Consider the following 19,433-nt stretch of genomic DNA (forward strand, 5'->3'; position numbering starts at 1 on the left):
CTTCAAAACATTAGACTGCGAATTTTAAAGCACAAATATGTAGTCTGATTTAGCTTCTACACCATCCAGAACACGTATACAGAGAAAATAAATGGAAGTGAGATTTTTTTTTAAAGAGCAATATGGGAAAGGTGGTCTGGGTGGGGTTTTTTTGTTTGTTTCTTTGGTTAGTTGGTTGGTTTTGGTTTTACTTCTGTTTTTTGTAAAAATGGAGATGCAGCATGAAAAATCAAAATAAAAATTTGGAATTGACATTTAATGTAAAAAAAGGGATTTGCTGGGTTTTTGAACACATTAAATTACAGTATGTACACTGGTTCCCTAGTAATAGTGCAGAACAAATACTTGCTATTGAAGTGACAATGACAGAACTATTATTCTCAGATTAATGCAAACTGACATATTAGCTTGCTTTCATAACTGCTTTTCAGGCACAGGAGCATAGTAGATATAAGGTTTTTTCATCCGGCACCTGAAATGGTACTACACAAGAGAATATAATTAATGTAATAGAGTGTGGTCAAACACCTTTAATGTGGAAACTAGATAAAAGAGAAACAGAAAGAGGTAGTGTGGAAAGAGGAACTTTCAGGCTTAGATGAGATTTCTGATGAAGTTCCTCAAGATTAGTCTTGGGACCAATCTTACTTAATAAATGTATTAGTTTTATTGAGATAAAATATTGTGAGTACAATGAAAGCTGATAATGACAAAGTTAAGTAATATTATTAATGCAGAACCATCAAGAAATAACTGGCTCACATAGAGAACTAAAATAATAAAAAATGGCCTGAAATTCAATTATAAATAAATTAAATACAAATTCAACAAAATGAAACCTCCTTGAGAATTAATAACAAGAATTTTTACTGTGAGCGTGTAACTCACCTGCCAGACACAGCAAATGAAGGGAAGATACAGAAGTACTATCAGATCACAGTTTCACTTTGCAAATCTTGTGGGATGTACCTGTTTGGCAGGAAAATGTAATTCTATGATGTAGGAGATAAGTGTTACTGAGAATAGGTCTGAATTATCTCCAATATAGACAGGAAAATATTTATGTCATTTTTTCAAAGTGTTTTTGAGACCTTTTTTGACACTCTTTGGAACAATCTATACAGTTGCTATTTAATTTCCTAGGAAAATGAAGCTTTTAGGAACAGTGGTAAGAAATTATGAAAAATTCTCAGACATTCTGAAAAAACTTTTCCCTATGAAGATGCATTAATAAATGAATAAATAAATACACAAATAAAACTAATTCATCTTTAGTTTGAGCACCTTATGGAAATAATATTATGTGGTAGTAGTATAAAATGATGAAAGGGCCAAACCAAATGACCTGGGATATATTCTGTTTCTAGAGTCCTACATCTATAAAATTCTTCAGTCTGTTTGAACTCCATTCTTACTGTCTTCAACTCTGACTGAATTAAAACAAAACAAAAAAAAAAGGTAAGCTGCAATTCTTTGAATACATCTTGCAAAAATCACACTCAGTAAATATATAAGTATTATTTTAGCAAATTCCACGATAACACTGTTTACATCATATTAAATGATTTTGTAAATTGTGGATGTATACAGTTCTACATCTGTTTTTTCTGTCAATTTCGTTAACAGACAAAAGAGAAATTGGAATTCCTGTAAACTGATGCTGCATTCATCACAGGTACAAAGAAAAGGGCACAACAAAGTAATATTTATACATCAGTTTTGAATTAAAAGAAAGAAACTTCATATTATCCAGACAGTGATGATCTATTTAGTCATTTCACTTCTAAGGACAAGTTACATAATCAATTTTCTATAAAATGTGATTTCATCACATTTTAATGCCTCTGTGTACTTTTCAGAAAATAAGATTGCAGAACTGGAAAATCTTTGGAAAACAAAATATTCTTTTCAAAGGTACACATTATCTAATGATCCCAGTAATTTCTTTTACACTCCCATTGTGTAATGCCTAGAAAACGTAAAGCTTTGATAAAGCTTGTTTACATAGGAACAGTGAAAGTACTCTTAGAATCCAAAGGCCAAATGAGGACCATGGTCATTAATGACAGAACTGTGATTTTATGTACAGTAATTTAAGCTAATATAAGTGGACCAAACCAATGACAAATTTACAAATTTAGTGAAAGGGAGAAATTTGAGGGGTTGGATTTGGTGCTTTCTTATTTTTACTGGCAGTTTGCATTTCTGAAGATGGTAAAATGTAGAGTCTGACAGTTGCCGAGAAATACGGAAAGGTTTACATGGTAAAGCTAACTTACAATGACTTTATTACTGCTGATAATATACGGCAAAGAATGCTAGAAAAGAAGCATTTACCAGTATCTTTTTAATGACTATTCTTGAGTATAATTGCGTTGTGTTAAATGCACATAGAGGGACCCAAGGAAAATCAGATTATATTAACAGGACAAAATCGTCAGATGACCCTAACGGTAAGAAATAAAGCTACGCAGATTTACACGTAAGAAAAATATGTAAATAAACATATAAAAATATGCACTAATATAATCATTTCACATCAAACTGAAACCTAATAATCCCTAAAAATAATAGTCTTATTTCTTTATATATAAAGATTATCATAATAAAAAAGCAGAATTATCACAGTAAAGCATTTGCCTATACAGAATTTCCCATATTTAGCTATTCCATATAGACACACTCTCTATACGTGAACACACTTTAAGTATAAAACATATACTAAATCATATACTTAATACCTCTTCTATAAATACGATGTGTACATAAATCTACAAAGACAGAGTAAGTAAACACACACAAATAATTCTATATCTACATATATATCAAATACAGTTGCAACCATAGGTGCTTTTAACATGTTTTGCTGTTTCAAAGTCTGATGGAAAGCTTTTCAAAGCAGCAAAGAATCTTGATTCATTATGAACTTGTTTCAGTGGGAAAAATGTTGTCCATTCACTTCTCCAAATTGTACTCATAATCCTCCTAGTAAGGAACATTTTTTTTTTTTAAATTAACATCTCATATCAAACTTCTATTAAATGAACAGTCCCACAAGAGTAAAAACAATGTTTCACCACTGACTTCAATGAAAACAGAACCTACAAATTTTATTCAGAGACAATCTAGGTGTTTTATAATCTAGTACATAGATCAGTCATAAAGAAGTGTGTTCAAGAGGCCATTCAAATGGTCAAATATTTTAATGTTGCAATTTCAGCACTGAATAGAAACAAGAACATTCTTATCTTTTACAGAGAGCAGAAGGAATACATTCTTGTAGGAAAACATATGAAGATCTAATTTTTGCAATGTTCCCTGGTGTTCTTGTATTTGAAGATCTGTCAGTGTTTTCATGTATCATATTAGTTTTATTTTTAGATATTTATAAATCAGGTCAAAAGGGTTACTGCAGGCCGAAATTTAGAAAACAAACTTTCAGACAAAAAAAACAGTTTATATATTATGTTCTGTTAGAAAAGGTAACTGAGACAATTTGCGTGAATGTAACACAACATATAGCTCTTTATAAATCTGATACATAAAACAAAAGGAAAATACAATTCCCTAAATGTTCTCACTCCTTTTTCTAAGCCCATTGATTGGTAGGTAAGCTTTAGTTGAACCCTTTCAGATCACAAGGAAAGTACCATTACTTTCAATAAAAAAGAAAGTTCTTATTAATTATTTGGTTGATGAGAAGCTCAACATGAGCTGGTGATGTGCACTTGTAGCCCAGGCGGTCAACCGTATCCTGGGCTGCATCAAAAGTAGCTTGGTCAGCAGGTCAAGGAAGGTGATTCTGCCCCTCTACTCTACTCTGGTGAGACCTCACCTGGAGTACTGCGTCCAGCTCTGGATCTCCCAACATAAGAAAGACATGGACCTGTTGGAGTGGGTCCAGAGGAAGGCCATGAACATGATCAGAGGGCTGTTGCACCTCTGCTATGAGGACAGATTGAGAGTAGAGGTTGTTCAGCCTGGATAAGAGAAGGCTCTGGAGATGCATAGCAGGTTTCCAGTATCTGAAGGGTGCCTGCAAGAAATCTGGAGAGGGGACTTTTATAAGGGTATGTGGTGATAGGATGATGGCTAACAGTTTTAAACTGAAAGAAGGTAGATTTAGATTAGATATTAGGAAGAAATTCTTTACTGTGAGGGTGGTGAGACACTGGAACAGATTGCCCAGACAGGTTGTGGATGCCTGGTGGTGTTCAAGGCCAGGCTGGATGGGGCTTTGAGCAACCTGGTCTAGTGGGAGGTGTCCCTGCCTGTGGCAGGGCGGTTGGAACTGGATGATCTTTTAAGACCCTTTCCAACCCAAACTGTTCTGTGATTCTATAAGTATGGAGTGGTCCATCAGAACAAGAAATATGCTATCTGCGGAATATTCAAAATGATTGCAGATAATTAAAACTAGATTTTAAGGGAAACTACATGCCTAGAAGAACACTTAAAAGCTATGTGAGTTAAGAACTGACTGTTGGAAACGACAGTTCTGAGCCAGAGACTGAATAAAGCAAGCTAGATATCTAAAGATTGGAATTTGCACAATACAGTAGTCAGAGGACTGTCCAGAGCTCCCATAATATCCAGAGGCACCTGAGTCACCTCCTCCAAAGTGGATTCTCATAAAGAACCTCAGCTCTTTAAGCTGAATGCACAGTCCAAGTTTTCATGTCCCGTGAAAAATCCAACATAAACTCTCCCAAACTCTTTCATTTCTTCAAACAAAAAGAATATATCATGAATACTTATTTTTTGTAAAAATTGGAACAACTTCACAGAGAAATCTAAAAAAGACTCAATGCAGAGTATCCATGTTCCTGACAGTAAGTGCTGCTGTCACTGCTGTTGCTGCTGTATTTAACATAATTAGTACTATGTCTACTAAAATATCATTCCAATTTCTTTTCCATGCAGGCAGATTTATTGAAATGCCCCCTAGACTAGGCAAAAAAAAAAGAAAGACACAGTCTGAGGAACTCAGAAGGGATTAGGCAGGGGCTGAGCTAGTGCTCAGCAACAAGAGTAAGAATTCTCAGGTGCTCTACCGGATCCTCAGACTTTTTAAACCTCCAGGTAATCTTGTGAATCAAAATATTTGCAGTAGTAGCCAGCTACTCAAAGATACTTGTGCAATGCACTCGTAACAAAAATTAGTATCTTTGAGGATCTGGATTATAAAGCCATCCACCATGTCAAGCATCAAAAGGTCTGAATAGTTTTGAAGGTATTAAAAGGACAAAATGGCTGTTAGGCACTTGTACAGAACAAGTCCTTAGACTTTCCCATCAATAACAAAACCAAACAACAAGGGCAAAATTTCTCTATTCCACTTCTAGTGATATTTGTCACATTAGTAGTAAGACATAAACATATTTAATGTAAAGTCCGTGAATGGAAACAGTCCAGAAGACAGGAATGGGAGGTAGAAGACAGCAGTGGATTGCGAAATACCTTGTATTATCTGTGAACTGCAAAATGCCCCTGCAGGAAAAACACTGCACTAGGGCTTCAGAGCGACAAGATGATATGAAAAAAGACTATAAAATGTGATAGGCAGGGCTGTCTGTAGGCACTTTTGGTTGCCAAGGAATCTTGCAATCTGCAGAGTGTTCCCAAGGGAACATTTTAGTCACTCGTTTAACATAAGCTGTGGATAGAGTGTGATGGGTAACAGTGACAAAACTGTGCTATCAGAGAGTTTGTTCTCTCACCTATAACAACATAACTCCTGCCTCTGCCAGTAGTCTGCCCTCCACAGTCTAATAAAACACTAAATGGAGCTTACTTAATGCTGTGTTCTTTTACGTTTATTTACAATGGGCAACTTAATATGCTTTAAAGTCAGAACAGTGTTTTCTTCATGGTATCCTTCTTGAATTTTGTATACTTTTAAGAAAATACCTATACTTTAAAGAATGCATTCTATTCTAGTCTATTAACAATTTCCAGTACGGTTTACTAGTAGATTGAAATAGTGTATATCCGTGAGACTATTCTTTTTAAAATAAGTTACTTATCATCATTGTGTAATTAATGCGTCAAAAATCAAAATGCTACAAATATGTTTGTGTCGTTTCTGGTAGGACATAGTAAAACCGTTGTGAAAGAAAATGTAATTATCTGCAATATATGCAACAGGTAATTATCTTAGAATCATAGAATCACAGAATAGTTTGAGTTAGAAGGGACCTTAAGAGGTAATCTAGTCCAACTCCCCTGCAATGAGCAGGGACATCTTCAACAGATCAAGTTGCTCAGAGCCCCGTCCAACCTGACTTTGAATGTTTCCAGGGATGGGGCATCTACCACCTCTCTGGGCTACCTGTACCACTGTTTCACCACACTCATTGCATAAAATTTCTTCCTTCAATCTAGTCTAAATCTTCCCTCTTCACCCGACTGACATGACTTTTCAAATATCATGGGGCGTGGCTTGGCAACTCCATCTGCCGATTCCCTCAGGACTCTGAAATTCATCTCGTCAGGTCCCATAGACTTCTGTATGTTCCGGTTCCTCAGGTGGTCACAAACCTGATCTTCTCTAACAGTGAGAGGGACGTTTCTGCCCCAGGCCTTGCCTTGCAGTCCATGCACTCAAGAGTTGGGGGGGAGAGGTCAACAGTGAAGACTGAGGCAAAAGAGTTGAGTTACGTCAGCCTTGACCTCTTCCATTGCTTCCAATTCTCTAGTTGTGCTCATCAGAGTAGATTCTGTGTAACAAAAAATGAATTCATTTTATTGAGATTAATTTAAAAATACAATTCAAAATGCAGGTAGGAAATAATTGATGTAAACTGAAACTTTTGTTTTTCAAAATGATGAATGGTTAACCTAAATTGTAGTTTAAAAATTGTATTTACTTTCTCTCTTATTACCTTTAAGTCAACAAATACCTTTTGACATTAACACAATTTTTTCAAACACATAGGAGTACAAAAGGAACTTAGAGGTACCCATTACAAAGCATAAAACAGTATTTGGGGGGAACAAAATAATATTAACAATTAATATATGATAACAATTTCTATTTTTCACATCGGAGAATATTTCTGCAGGTGGATATAGTTATAACTCCCATTAATAAAAGCTAAATCTCTCACAACAGTGATCCTATTCTATCAGTTAGTCTCCCGGATCTTATGAAATAACAAAAAATAAATGTAAGTTTATTACAACATTAGAAGAAGAGGCCCCTAGGGAAGATCTCAGAAGACTATGTGGTCAATCCCTCTTCACTGAAGTAAGATTACTTATATTCAGAATCAACCTTGAGAGCATTCAATGAATTTTCCCGTAAAGCCTTTCTATTTAAGGGCCCCTTCAGGGCCATGTCGCCTATTCCGCTCTGCACTAACATTACAATTAGACCATTTTTCTTACTATCAAACTGAAATATTTGTTGTTATTTTTTAAGCTGGTATCTTTTTCTGCTAAGACATCTCCTTTGCAAGGACAGCTTATTTTTGGAAGGTTATTACTACGCCCCCATTTTTCTCTCATTCTGTACATCACTCTTTTTTTCAGTGTTAACATCCAGTTCCTTCAACCTGTCTTAATTTATTACATTTCTGAAAAAAAAAAAAAAAAAAAAAAAAAGGAAACAAAAGCACCTTTGATTTTTCTCATTAGTACTATACGCTATCTGGGATTTCCAAATCATGCAGGATCTTAGTCACAGAATTATGTCCGATGGCACTCTTTGATGTCAGACAGTCCCAGGCATAAGGGTGCATGTCCCATTTGCTTATTCAGAACACATGTGGTATGGCTAACATAAATAATAATTCCTATTTAGACAGCAACAGTGACCAAATGCAAACAGAAATGTTATCCTCCACATCTGCTACAAAATACTTCTCAAGTATAAGTGGATCTTGGAATGTAACTGCCTTTTTGCCACAGCAACACATAAAACCTTGCTTAATTTGTGGCCCCACCACAGTTCTACGTTCTTTTTGGCAGCATTAATGCCTAGACAGATAGTTTCATTTCATATTAGTAGACATTTTATTTATGCCTCTTATTTGTGACATTTCATACTTTGTTTTTATTGATGATTTCAGATCAGTTTTCCATTTTCTCAAGATCACACTGAATTCTGATCTTCCAAAGCACTTATAACCCCTCTTATCTTGACGCCATCTGTACACATTATTGTGTATCAACATCTAAATCATGGATGAAAATATTAAACAGAATCAGTCATAGAACAAACCTCACTTGAAATGTTTCCAACAGACAGTGAATCAATAATAAATACTGAGTGTAGGTTTTCATCCAAGTGTACAACTATTTTACACCAATAAAATATGAACCATGCCTCCTGAGGTTGCTCATGAGAGTATATCTTACAGGAGAGTCCCCCAAAACTTAGTAAATATCGTAGTCGTTTCTTGCCCCTCATTCATTATCCTGTTAGCATAACAGAAAGGAAACAGGGTTGTTATGACATAATATGTTGTTGACCAATAGTAGGTGCTTTTTACCGCTTATATATCTTCTAGTTATTTAATAACAATACTCCATAGACCTTGTGAGGAAGGTCTGGGGGTTTTTTGTCTGTCTAATTTTTTGGTACTTCTCTCATTTTTATTTCCCTTCCCCACCAATCGTAAGTGCCCTTTTCTTTCTTTCAGAAGTTCTCAAGCATGACTACAGGTTCAGATTATGTCAACATTTTTAATGTAGAGTTTGTTTCGTTAGTTGCTCAGTTCATCAAGCACTGAAGACTTGAGCTCAAGTATTCCTCAATGTCTTCTTTGCATATTCTGGCCTACAGTCCTATTTTTGTGCTAAGATTAGTGTTGTTATGTGCTTGGACACAATTAATTCTGTAAAGACTGAATGAATTTCTACTTAAGCTTCCTTTTTTTAAATCATAATTTGTTCTTTTTCCCATAAGTAATTAACCTATATATTTTACTTTGTTCTATAATACATTCATAAAAAAATTCTTTTTATCTTTTTCTTCCATTACAAAGAACTCATTTTGTCTCATAGTCTTTCTAATTTTATCCCTTTTTTGTAGAGGTACATTACATAATGAAGGCTATCCACTAAGGAACAATGAGTTATGAAGAGCCACATATTGTAAATTTAATGAAAGTCAAACTATTTAACTGGACTTTCCGTTTGAGTAGGATGATGGAAGATGTGTCTGTGAGAACAAAGAGCGTATTCAAAGAGAATGGAGAGAAAAAAAAATAAAAGTGAAGAAGAACCCACATTCAGGAAAATCTCTGTCACCTGCAAAAGCAAACAGGATTCTGAAATCTTATTACTCTTCTGCTGTGAGCAAGTATCTGTGAAATATATGGGCAAATATCATCAAGTTCCCTCTTCTGTGTTATCCATGTAACAGATGAACACACACTACTACTACATTCTTTTAAGGAACTGATGTCTCTGTGATGGATGGAAAGCTTCCAACCTTGGTAAATAATACGTAGCAGTGGTAACTGTTAAATTTCATAGGCAGACGTGGTCTTGTTCAGCCAATGCTCCAAATACAAGTGAAACCTTGTCACCACAGCACTTGTCACTAACCTCTATGTTAGGAAACAGTGCTAAGGTTGGGTATATTTGCTTCTGCTCAGTGTTTTGTTAACTCTGCTCATTGTTCTTGGATATCGAACACACAGGGAGCTCACACACGCATGTAAAGACATTGACACACAAAATAGTTAAGAAGTCTTTATTTTCTTGTAACTTTTCATAGACATTTTCCATTACTAATCCCTTCATGCATACATTAAGTTTTAATAAAGATTCTTAAATTTGAAAACAAAACCTCAGAAGCTATTGAAATTACAGAATCATAGAAACATAGAATAGCAGGTTGGAAGGGACCTTAGGTATCATCTGGTCCAACCTTTCTTGGCAAAAACACAATCTAGACAAGATGGTCCAACTCCCTGTCCAGCTGAATCTTAAAAGTGTCTTAAGTTGGGAAATCGGCCACTTCCCTGGGGAGGTTATTCCAATGGCTGATTGTTCTTATTGTGAAAAATTTCCCTCTTGTGTCCAATTGGAATATCCCCAGGAGTAACTTGTACCCATTACCCCTCATCTTTTCCATGTGACTCTTTGTAAAAAGGGAGTTGCCATATTCTTTGTAGCCACCCTTTAAATACCGGATCATGGTGATAAGGTCTCCCCTAAGCCTTCTCTTTGCAAGGCTGAACTAACCCAATTCTGTCAGTGTTTCCTTATATGGCAGGCTTCCCTATCCTTTGATCATCTTGGTGGCCTTTCTCTAGACCCCCTCCAGTGGGTCAGTGTTAATGTCAGTGTTAATGTTTTCTATAGAGTACATGTTTTGATTCAAGATCAGATAAACAGGCAGCATAACCCATACTCAGGAATACTATACTTTGGTTTAGGTTTGCACCTAATTGCACTTATCAATTTAATGTACGCTTTACATATCGGAATTTTTGAAATGCAGTAAATGTATGTTTGTTCTCACTAATGAAAAAAATCCAGCCTGAAAATTAGTCCTTCCTGTTGGGTGGCTTGCAATTTCTCCTGCAAATAAATAACTGCCAGACCAGTGAATCTTAGAAGTTAGCAAAACTGAACTCATTATATTATAATTTGCCTAAGTCTGCTTAGGTCTATTTTATGGTTTTATTGAGGGACAAATATGGGAGAAATATTCTTTGCTCATACTGCAATGTATAATGAAATATCCATACGATATTTTCTGTCCCCTGTGAATCTCAATCTACACAACTTCAGAACATTGTCCTTCTCAAAGAAGAGCTAATGCAGCTGAACAATCCTCCCAAGTGGGATATTTTGAGGCTTCAGAGAGCCACAGTAGTCTGTTTAATATTTGCTATGTTACATGACTTTATGGCTTTAGTTCACCAGTAATGCCCTGGCAAAGAAAAAAAAAATACACCATTTTAAAGCTTTGAGAGTTTACAGCTAAGTGTATTTTTCAATAAGAAAACTAAAAATTATGATCCCTTTCAAAGTTAGCCAGATGTATGAATGCAGATTTCAAATACAAGGTAGACAGAAATAATGTTTTGATTTTACACAACAATATTAGTCATATAGTGGAAACTACATTTCATATCTTTACTCTTAATCAGCTTTGCTAGACCATAAATACCTGGACTAGTTTGACTACATTATATTCTCTGAGAAAACTGCTTCAATTATCTACTACTATTTCCACTGCTTTCCCTCGTATCGGTGTTTACAACCATTGATGCTGTCTGCTACCATTATAAGCACAGTCATTTAATGGTGGTGTGCAATGCAAAACGTATTTTTCTTCCCCAATACTAAACAAACATGCAGGAGTTAGGCAATTCTGAATATTCCAAGTTTCTATGGCCTTGCACAGGTTTCAGTTTCAGTGGAAGGTGAATTCATTGTCAAAAGGAATGAAGAGGAAGGAAGGAACATATGGATCTTTTACGTTACAGTTTTGCTCAGCATATCTTGGGAAAAAAAAAATACGGGGAAGATGAAGTTCTTTTTTCCCAATGTATACCTTTTTTTTTTTTTTCATTTTAGTTAAAAAAAAGCAAAAAAAAAGCAAAACCCCAAACTTTAAAAAGAAAATCTAAGCTTATATATCGTGGGTTGTTTGTGGGCAGGTTTTTTTGTTTGTTTGTTTGTTAGTTTTGTTTGGTTTTTGTTATGACTTTAATCTTCCCTCCATGTTAACTTATGCTGGTTTTCTAATCATATAGTATAAAGCTGTAATACTTAAAAATGTTCAGCTAGTCACAATGCATGGCCAATTAAACTTTTTGATGATATTGTCCTGATGTTTTAAGAATAGGAATTCTATTAAATTGTTATTTATTTTTAAATAATTCAAATACTTTGAAATAGGAAAAGAAAGGCTTCATTAAATATGAGGTTACTCTCAACAAACATTAGGACTGCATTTATGTTGTATGTTTTACAGTGCAGTTGTTCTGTTTCATGAAACCAGAGACTCGGGCAAATGCTGCATCTAGATTGAAAAAAAAGAAGCTAAGAAATAGAATTGTGTGTCTGCTATTGTAATATTGTATCCAATTATTCATTGAAGCTTTTAAATAATTTACCTTGAGTGAGTTTTCAGCCTATAGTTTTTCCAATTCTGTTGTCCTAATGAATATGTTAGATTATTTTCTAGCAAGAGAACAAGTCTTGAAAAACAATCAGAGGACACTTTGAACTTCAAAATAGCTCTGAAAACTGGAAACCAGATACTGTAAGACTTTTGCTAATCCAATCACACAATTCAATCACAAGATCTAAAATTTTATATTTCACTTTCCAGACTGAGAATATTATTTATTAAAGATTATATGTCATTAATAGTTTAAAATATACTGAAACAAACCTTTCATCTAATTATTTCAATATACATAAATATGCATACAAAAATATTGAAAAAATATCTGTCTCTCTAATGTTCATTTTGATGACTGGAAAGCGAGAGTAAACCAGAAGGTACTGTAAAATATGTGTTCCCTTTTTTGTGACATTATAAAGCTGCAGAAGTGCAACTGCTCAATAACTAGATGATTTAGATGATGTATTACATGCATTGTCTGAGTCACAAAACTTTCCTTTTGTGAAACTTGTATTTTATAATTTCATATTCAAATACTTGTTACAGGAAGCCAAAATCAGCCACAATCAGTAGGTTTTACCATTATGAAAATTGGTTACATATTATAGAACTTTAAATCAGAGTGTTCCTCGCTGTCATCTACAAAACTTTTTTCTTTTAATTGGAAGTTGAACTTTGGATGAAGTTCAATTACAGGAAAAATGCACTGCAACTAAATATTATGGTGGAATTTTCAAAGGCAAAAGGGGCAGTTATATGTTTAGATTCCACAGGAGTGTCAGTCCTATGAATGTGCATGTCCCCCATTTCAGCATAAACTAAATCATATGAAAATTTATGGTTGTATGATGATCTATACTAAGCCCTTTTATTAATGAGCATACTTCTTCTTAGGACATAAAACAATTTCCTTAAAGAAAATATCACTAGTGGTACTATAATAGTATATTAGAGAATCCTTGAAGGTTATGCTAGATTAACTAAGGCTTTTTATCTTCCTCTTCTCTTTTTAGCTAGACTTTAAAACGAACAGGTGGCACTATAGAATCTATAGAATACATTTCAGAATTTTATTGAAATTTAAATTGTTGAACAAGAAATGAATTCTCATATAAAGAGGCTTCTCTGATATGTACTCCCCCTTAATTGCTTGAGATTAATTTTGGTATGGTCAATGGAAAATCCTTACAGTTATAGATGCATTAATCCATCCATATTTCAGGCAACAATATTTTCTTGAGTGAATGATTACAAAAATAGTCAAAATCAGACCTAATAGGGTTTAAAAATATTCAGAAAGCTTTCTTTAATCATCATGAAATCCTGAAATAGAAAGCAGACAAAACTAATGAAAAAAAAATATCTTTGATATATGAATATAGGACACAGAGCAAATGCTGAATTCCCTAATCCAGTGCAGAAAATTTCTATAGGGAAAGAAAGGAAAAAAATAAGTTTTTAAGTTAAACTCTTTCAGCACTTTTCACTTTATAAAAGGTAATGGGAATCTTTGTAACCACTGCTTTCAGTGAACCATGAATTTTCTAAATTCCTTGACTTGATGCATCTTTCTTGGGATGACCTATTGCTACAACCCATTAAAAAAGAACATTGTGTTTCCTTGCATAATGCAGCATGCTGACATAACAGTGAAAAATATATCATTCTGATGACCCTTCAGGATTGAGAATTTTAAGAAGATGTGGTTCACTGAAAACCAGGATTTAAACAAACTTTATTTATTTTATTAACCTTTGCAGTGCCACGGTTTTGTGATATTTAATATAGATTAAAAATGCTATAGGAATTTCCAATATTTCTTTTCAGAAAGTTATTCTTTACTTCAGAGGAAAACTAATTGTTGTGCTTTTGGGGTGGACTGGCTACTCAGACCGGACGACTTATGCTCTCCTCATCTCTCTGAGGAGAGGCAGGAAAGAGAGAGACTTATGAGTTTAGAAAAATACCTAATCTACTTCAATGAAAATATTAATAAATTAATAAAATAATAAAAAAGAAAACAGTGAAATACAGGCTGTGTATACAAAACCAGTATGGAGCTCCCAGGATGATGATTGCATCACCGGCTGGCACTGGGGAAGTCCCAGGCTGGACTCAGTGACAGACGGGAACTGGACTCCATATCTGGATTCAGAATTGGGATCAAAGGCAGATGAACAGACAGAGTCCTCCTCGGATGCCGGTCATTGAAGAAAGAGAGATGACCCTTTGATTCCTCAGCTTTTATACTGAGCAGGAGGCAGATGGGATGGAATACCCTGTTGGTCAGTTTTGGGTCACCTGTTCTGTCCGCTCCTCCCCACCGGTGCGACCCCTCTATGCTCTTCTGCTTCTGTCCTTCCAACGGGGCACATAACAAAATTAGCTGGCCTTGGGTGTTATAGCAATGAGTATAAGCAGGAGCCTCTCTCCACACCTTTCCTTGACATAGATAACAAATAATCAGGTTTTATCACTCTGAGAGTGAAGAGTGAAGAGTTTCTTCACAGTATGGTGTTAATTTCAGTAGTTAGAAGAGACTTAGCTGCAAAATAAAGTTACTGAATAGAAGATTGGTTCTGTTTTACCTCAAACCAGGACACTAATGAAGCTGTATAATATATAATTCATAGTTATTTTAACAGTTGTGCCTGCTTTGAAGAGTTGTACCAGAAACGCTTTTCACCATATATAAAAACTAAATGTTATTCAGTAGCATCTGTAGCTTCATGGTGGGCACAAAGCATTGCTGTTGCTTTCTGTCCACTCTTGTGACAGTCCAGGCTAATTGTGTTGTCAGACCTATAAGCGTGCAACATACTAACTCTTGTGGCACTCAAAGCCAGGTTGCAACATATCAAGTTTTAATATTAGATGATGTTCTATAATGTCCAAGCAGCCAGGTAGAACCACACAGATTGAACTTAATCTGTGATAATGCGCTAAACAAATCTTTTATTTGAAATGTCAATTGGCAAATTTCATCTTTTTGTACTTTGAACTTCTGTACTTTGTATAAAGATGATCGAGGGACGGGAGCATCTCTCAGATGAGGAAAGGCTGTGAGAACTGCTGAGCTGGAAAAGAGAAGGCTCACGGGAATCCGATCAACATGTAAAATTATATGAAGGGAGGGAGTAAGGACAACAAAACCAGGCCTTTCTCAGTGGTGCCCAGTGAAAGAAAAAGAACAAATGGGGACAAATAGAAATACAGGAAATTCCTTTTAAACATAAGGGAAAAAGCCCAAATTTTTCTTTACTCTGAAGGCAGTCAAACACTGGAACACACTGACCGGAGTGATACTCTGTCATCTGAGATATTAAAAATATGATTGGACATAGCCCTGAGCGATCTGATGTAGCTGACCCTGTTTTGAGCAAGTGGTTGAGCTAGGTGATCTCCAGACGTCCCTTCCTACCTCAGGCATCTCCTCATTCTGTGACCACTTTTATTTCCCTGTAATGACAGAAAATGTGAAATTTTTATTAAACTCTAGAAAAGCCTCATCCATTTGTAAAAATGGACCAAGATCTTGCAGAATGAACTTTAAATATGCGTGTTGGAACTCTGTGTCTAGTTTTACTTTCCCAGGTCCAAAGTCACTGAAAAAACATGTTATCCCATTTTTGCCGAGTGCCTGGTGTTCACAGATACAGGCTGTAAATTACATCTGACTACAAAATAATAGTTTTGTTTCTGAATATGACACTAGAAATTCTCAAAGGGTTTTTCAAGGAAATCTTTTTCATGGATATTCATGAAGAACAAATGAGATATCAGAGGTCGAAAACTTATATGAAGTATTCATGACATTTCAATACTTTCTATGTATCATTTACAGACAAGAATCCAGATCCACTTCATGCCATGCTCACTGATATTAGAGAGGATTTAGCTTTTTCCACATATGGAAAAGTCTTTTTCCTTCTTTCCTTCTTTTTTGTTCTCCTTTGCCACTGTACACAAAATTTTAAGTGTTGTATTTGGAGATTTTTCTTCAATCTTTAACAAGATTGATTGTCTTATTGAACTAAGCAGAAAAGTAAACTACCTGCATATTTGGCAAACAGCACAGATTTGTGTAGAAGTACTCCTGCTTATGCATGCCATGTTCTTAGCTATTTCAGCAGTTTGTGAGCTTTGCAAGTGCTGGCGTGCAGACTTCTCAAGATATCTAGATCTTTGCATAGGGAAGTACAGAGGGACATGGCATTAAAACCTCAATGTCTCTGCACTGCAAGACCAGACTCCTCACGGTATGTCCCAGTCCTCTTGTTCAGATAATACCTAACATTCTCCATCTTAACTCTCAGATAAGTGCAGCTGGAATCACTTGCTATCTCTGGACCTTTTTCTTCAAATTAACTGCTTTCTTACTGAGGTGTGCCAGACAATATTGAGACCCTGTCTTGGAAAAATCATTACTTTCTTTTTCATATATATAAAAATGGCTGGCTAATATTCAAGGACCACCTCCTCCAAGCTCAGGAGCAATGCATCCCGACAAGGAGAAAATTAGGCAAAAACGCCAGGAAGCCTGTGTGGATGAACAAGGAGCTCCTGGACAATCTCAAACACAAGAAGGAAGCCTACACAAGGTGGAAGCAAGGACAGGTAGCCTGGGAGGAATACAGAGAAATTGTCCAAGAAGCCAGGGAGCAGGTTAGGACAGCTAAAGCCCTGCTAGAATTAAGTCTGGCCAGGGGGATCAGGGGAAATAAGAAAGCCTTCTATAGGTGTGTCAGTGACAAAAGGAAGACTACGGAAAATGTGGGCCCACTCAGGAAGGAAATGGGAGACCTGGTCACCCTGGATATGGAGAAGGCTGAGGTATCAAATGACTTTTTTGTCTGTCTTCACTGGGAAGGGCCCTAACCTCACCACCGAAGCCACAGAAGGCAAAGGCAGGGAATGGGAGAATGAAGAACCGCCCACTGTAGGAGAAGAACAGGTTCAAGACCATCTAAGAAAGATGAAGGTGCTAAAATCCATGGGACCTGATGAGATTCATCTGGGGGTCCTGGGGGAACTGGCAGATGAAGTTGCCAAGCTACTACCCACCAGTAGTGAAGTTCTGGCTGACTGGAAAAGGGGAAACATAATCTCCATTTTTTAAAAGGGAAAAAAGAAAGACCAAGGGAAATACAGGCTGCTCAGTCTCACCTCTGTGCCTAGCAAAATCATGAAGCAGATCCTCCTGGAAAATAAGAAGGCAATCAGTAGCAACCAACATGGCTTCAGCAAGGGCAAATTGTGCCTGACAAATTTGGTGGCCTTCTACAAAGGCTTTACAGTGTTGGTGGATAAGGGCAAAACAACCGTCATTGTCTCCCTGGACTCATGCAAATCATTTGACACCATTCTGCACAACATCCTGGTCTCTAAATTGGAGACATGGATTTGACAGATGGACCACTGGGTGGAAAAGAAACTGGCTGGATGGCCACACTCAAAGAGTCACAGTCAATGGCTCGATGTCCAAGTGGAGACCAGTTATGAGTGATGTTCCTCAGGGGTCAGTACTGGGACTGGTGCTGTTTAACATCTTTGTTGGCGACCTGTACAGTGGGATTGAGTGCACCCTCAACCAGTTTGCCAACGACACCAAGCTGTGTGGCATGGCTGACACGCTGGAGGGAAGGGATGCCATCCAGAGGGACCTTGATGTGCTTGAGATGTCGGCCCATGCAAACCTCATGAAGTTCAACAAGGCCAAGTGCAAAGTCCTACACACAGGTTGGGGCAAACCCATGCTCAATACAGGCTGTGCGGAGAACGGATTGAGAGCAGCCCCAAAGAGAAGGATTTGGGTGTGTTCGTGGATGAGAAGCTCAACATGACCTGGCACTGTGCAGTCACAGCCCAGAAAGCCAACTGTATCCTGGGCTGCATCAAAAGAAGCATGACCAGCAGGTCAAGGGAGGTGATTCTGCCCCTCTACTCCACTCTGGTGAGACCTCACTTGGAATACTGCGTCCAGCTGTGGGGCCCCCAACAGAAGAAGGACATGGACCTGTTGGAGTAGGTCCAGAGGAGGGCCACAAAGATGATCAGAAGGTTAGAGCATCTGTCCTATGAGGACAGGCTGAGAGAGTTGGGGTTGTTGAGCCTGGAGAAGAGCAGACTCCAGGGAGACCTTATTGCAGGTTTCCAGTACCTGAAGGGTTCCTACAAGAAGGCTGGAGAGGGACTCTATAAGGGCATGTAGTGATAGGATGAGGGGTAATGGCTTCACACTGGAAGAGGGAAGATATTAGATACTAGGAAGAAAATTTTCACTATGTGGGTGGTGAGGCACTGGAACAGGTTGCACAGGGAAGTTATGGATGTGCCATCCCTGGAAGTTTTCAAGGCCTGGTTGGATGGGGCTTTGAGCAACCAGGTCTAGCAGAAGATGTCTTGCCCATGGCAGGGGGGTTTGAACTAGATGATCTTTAAGGTTCCTTCCAACCTAAACCATTCTATGATTCTATGATATTTGGGTTAATTATATTAGGTTTGTAATAATGAATAATTTTATTTGAAGTGAAACAAAACAACAATAGAAACCCTTTAGTAGAAAGCAGAACTGTCTGAAGTGTTTGTAAATATTTTTAGTCAATTGTGAAGATCTACATTTTGAAATTTGGAGGATATATTAGAAGAATATCTAATAACAAAGAAGACATTTCACTATCACTGAATGAAACAAAGTTCTAATTAGAAGTTTATGTTCCAATATGGTCAAATGTGAAGTCATATGTCTAGTGTTCACTTAATTTTGCTGCTCTCCAATAAAGATGCAAATCCAATTAAAAATCTATCAGGAGAAAAGAGTGCTGAAGATCTAAGCATTATGTTTCTTAATGCCTTAAAATAATTTCTTTTTATCCAAAATCATAGCTTCTAATTTTCTCATTTATACCCTGGAATTTGCTGGTAATATTTTTGTCTTGAAAGTAATGAACACTTGCTAATGCTGATTGTCAGACAGTCCTAATGTTTTAGAATTTAGTAATCTGTTGCTGAGTGAAGCTTTTTGTTGGTTGTGTTTGGGTTTTTGTTTTGTTTTGTTTTGTTTTTTTAAGGCTGCTGAATTCTTTTATGTCTTGCTTTACACAGCTAAAGAATTGTGCTGCTAATGAATCTTAATGACATAAGCTTTAGGTGTACTTGATAATATTGCAGGTTAACTTATTTCAAGTCTTGTTTACCAAAAAAAACCCCACACTGCAATACTGTTATATTTATTATTTTTTTAATCTCTCTTTTTGGCTACGTGTTCCAAGATTTAAATATTAAGGATATTGAATAAACATGTTACACAAATGGTAGCAACAAAATACCTGGTATA

This window comes from Vanellus vanellus, assembly GCF_965231255.1.
Source record: "Vanellus vanellus genome assembly, chromosome: 4".
Lineage (NCBI taxonomy): Eukaryota > Metazoa > Chordata > Aves > Charadriiformes > Charadriidae > Vanellus > Vanellus vanellus.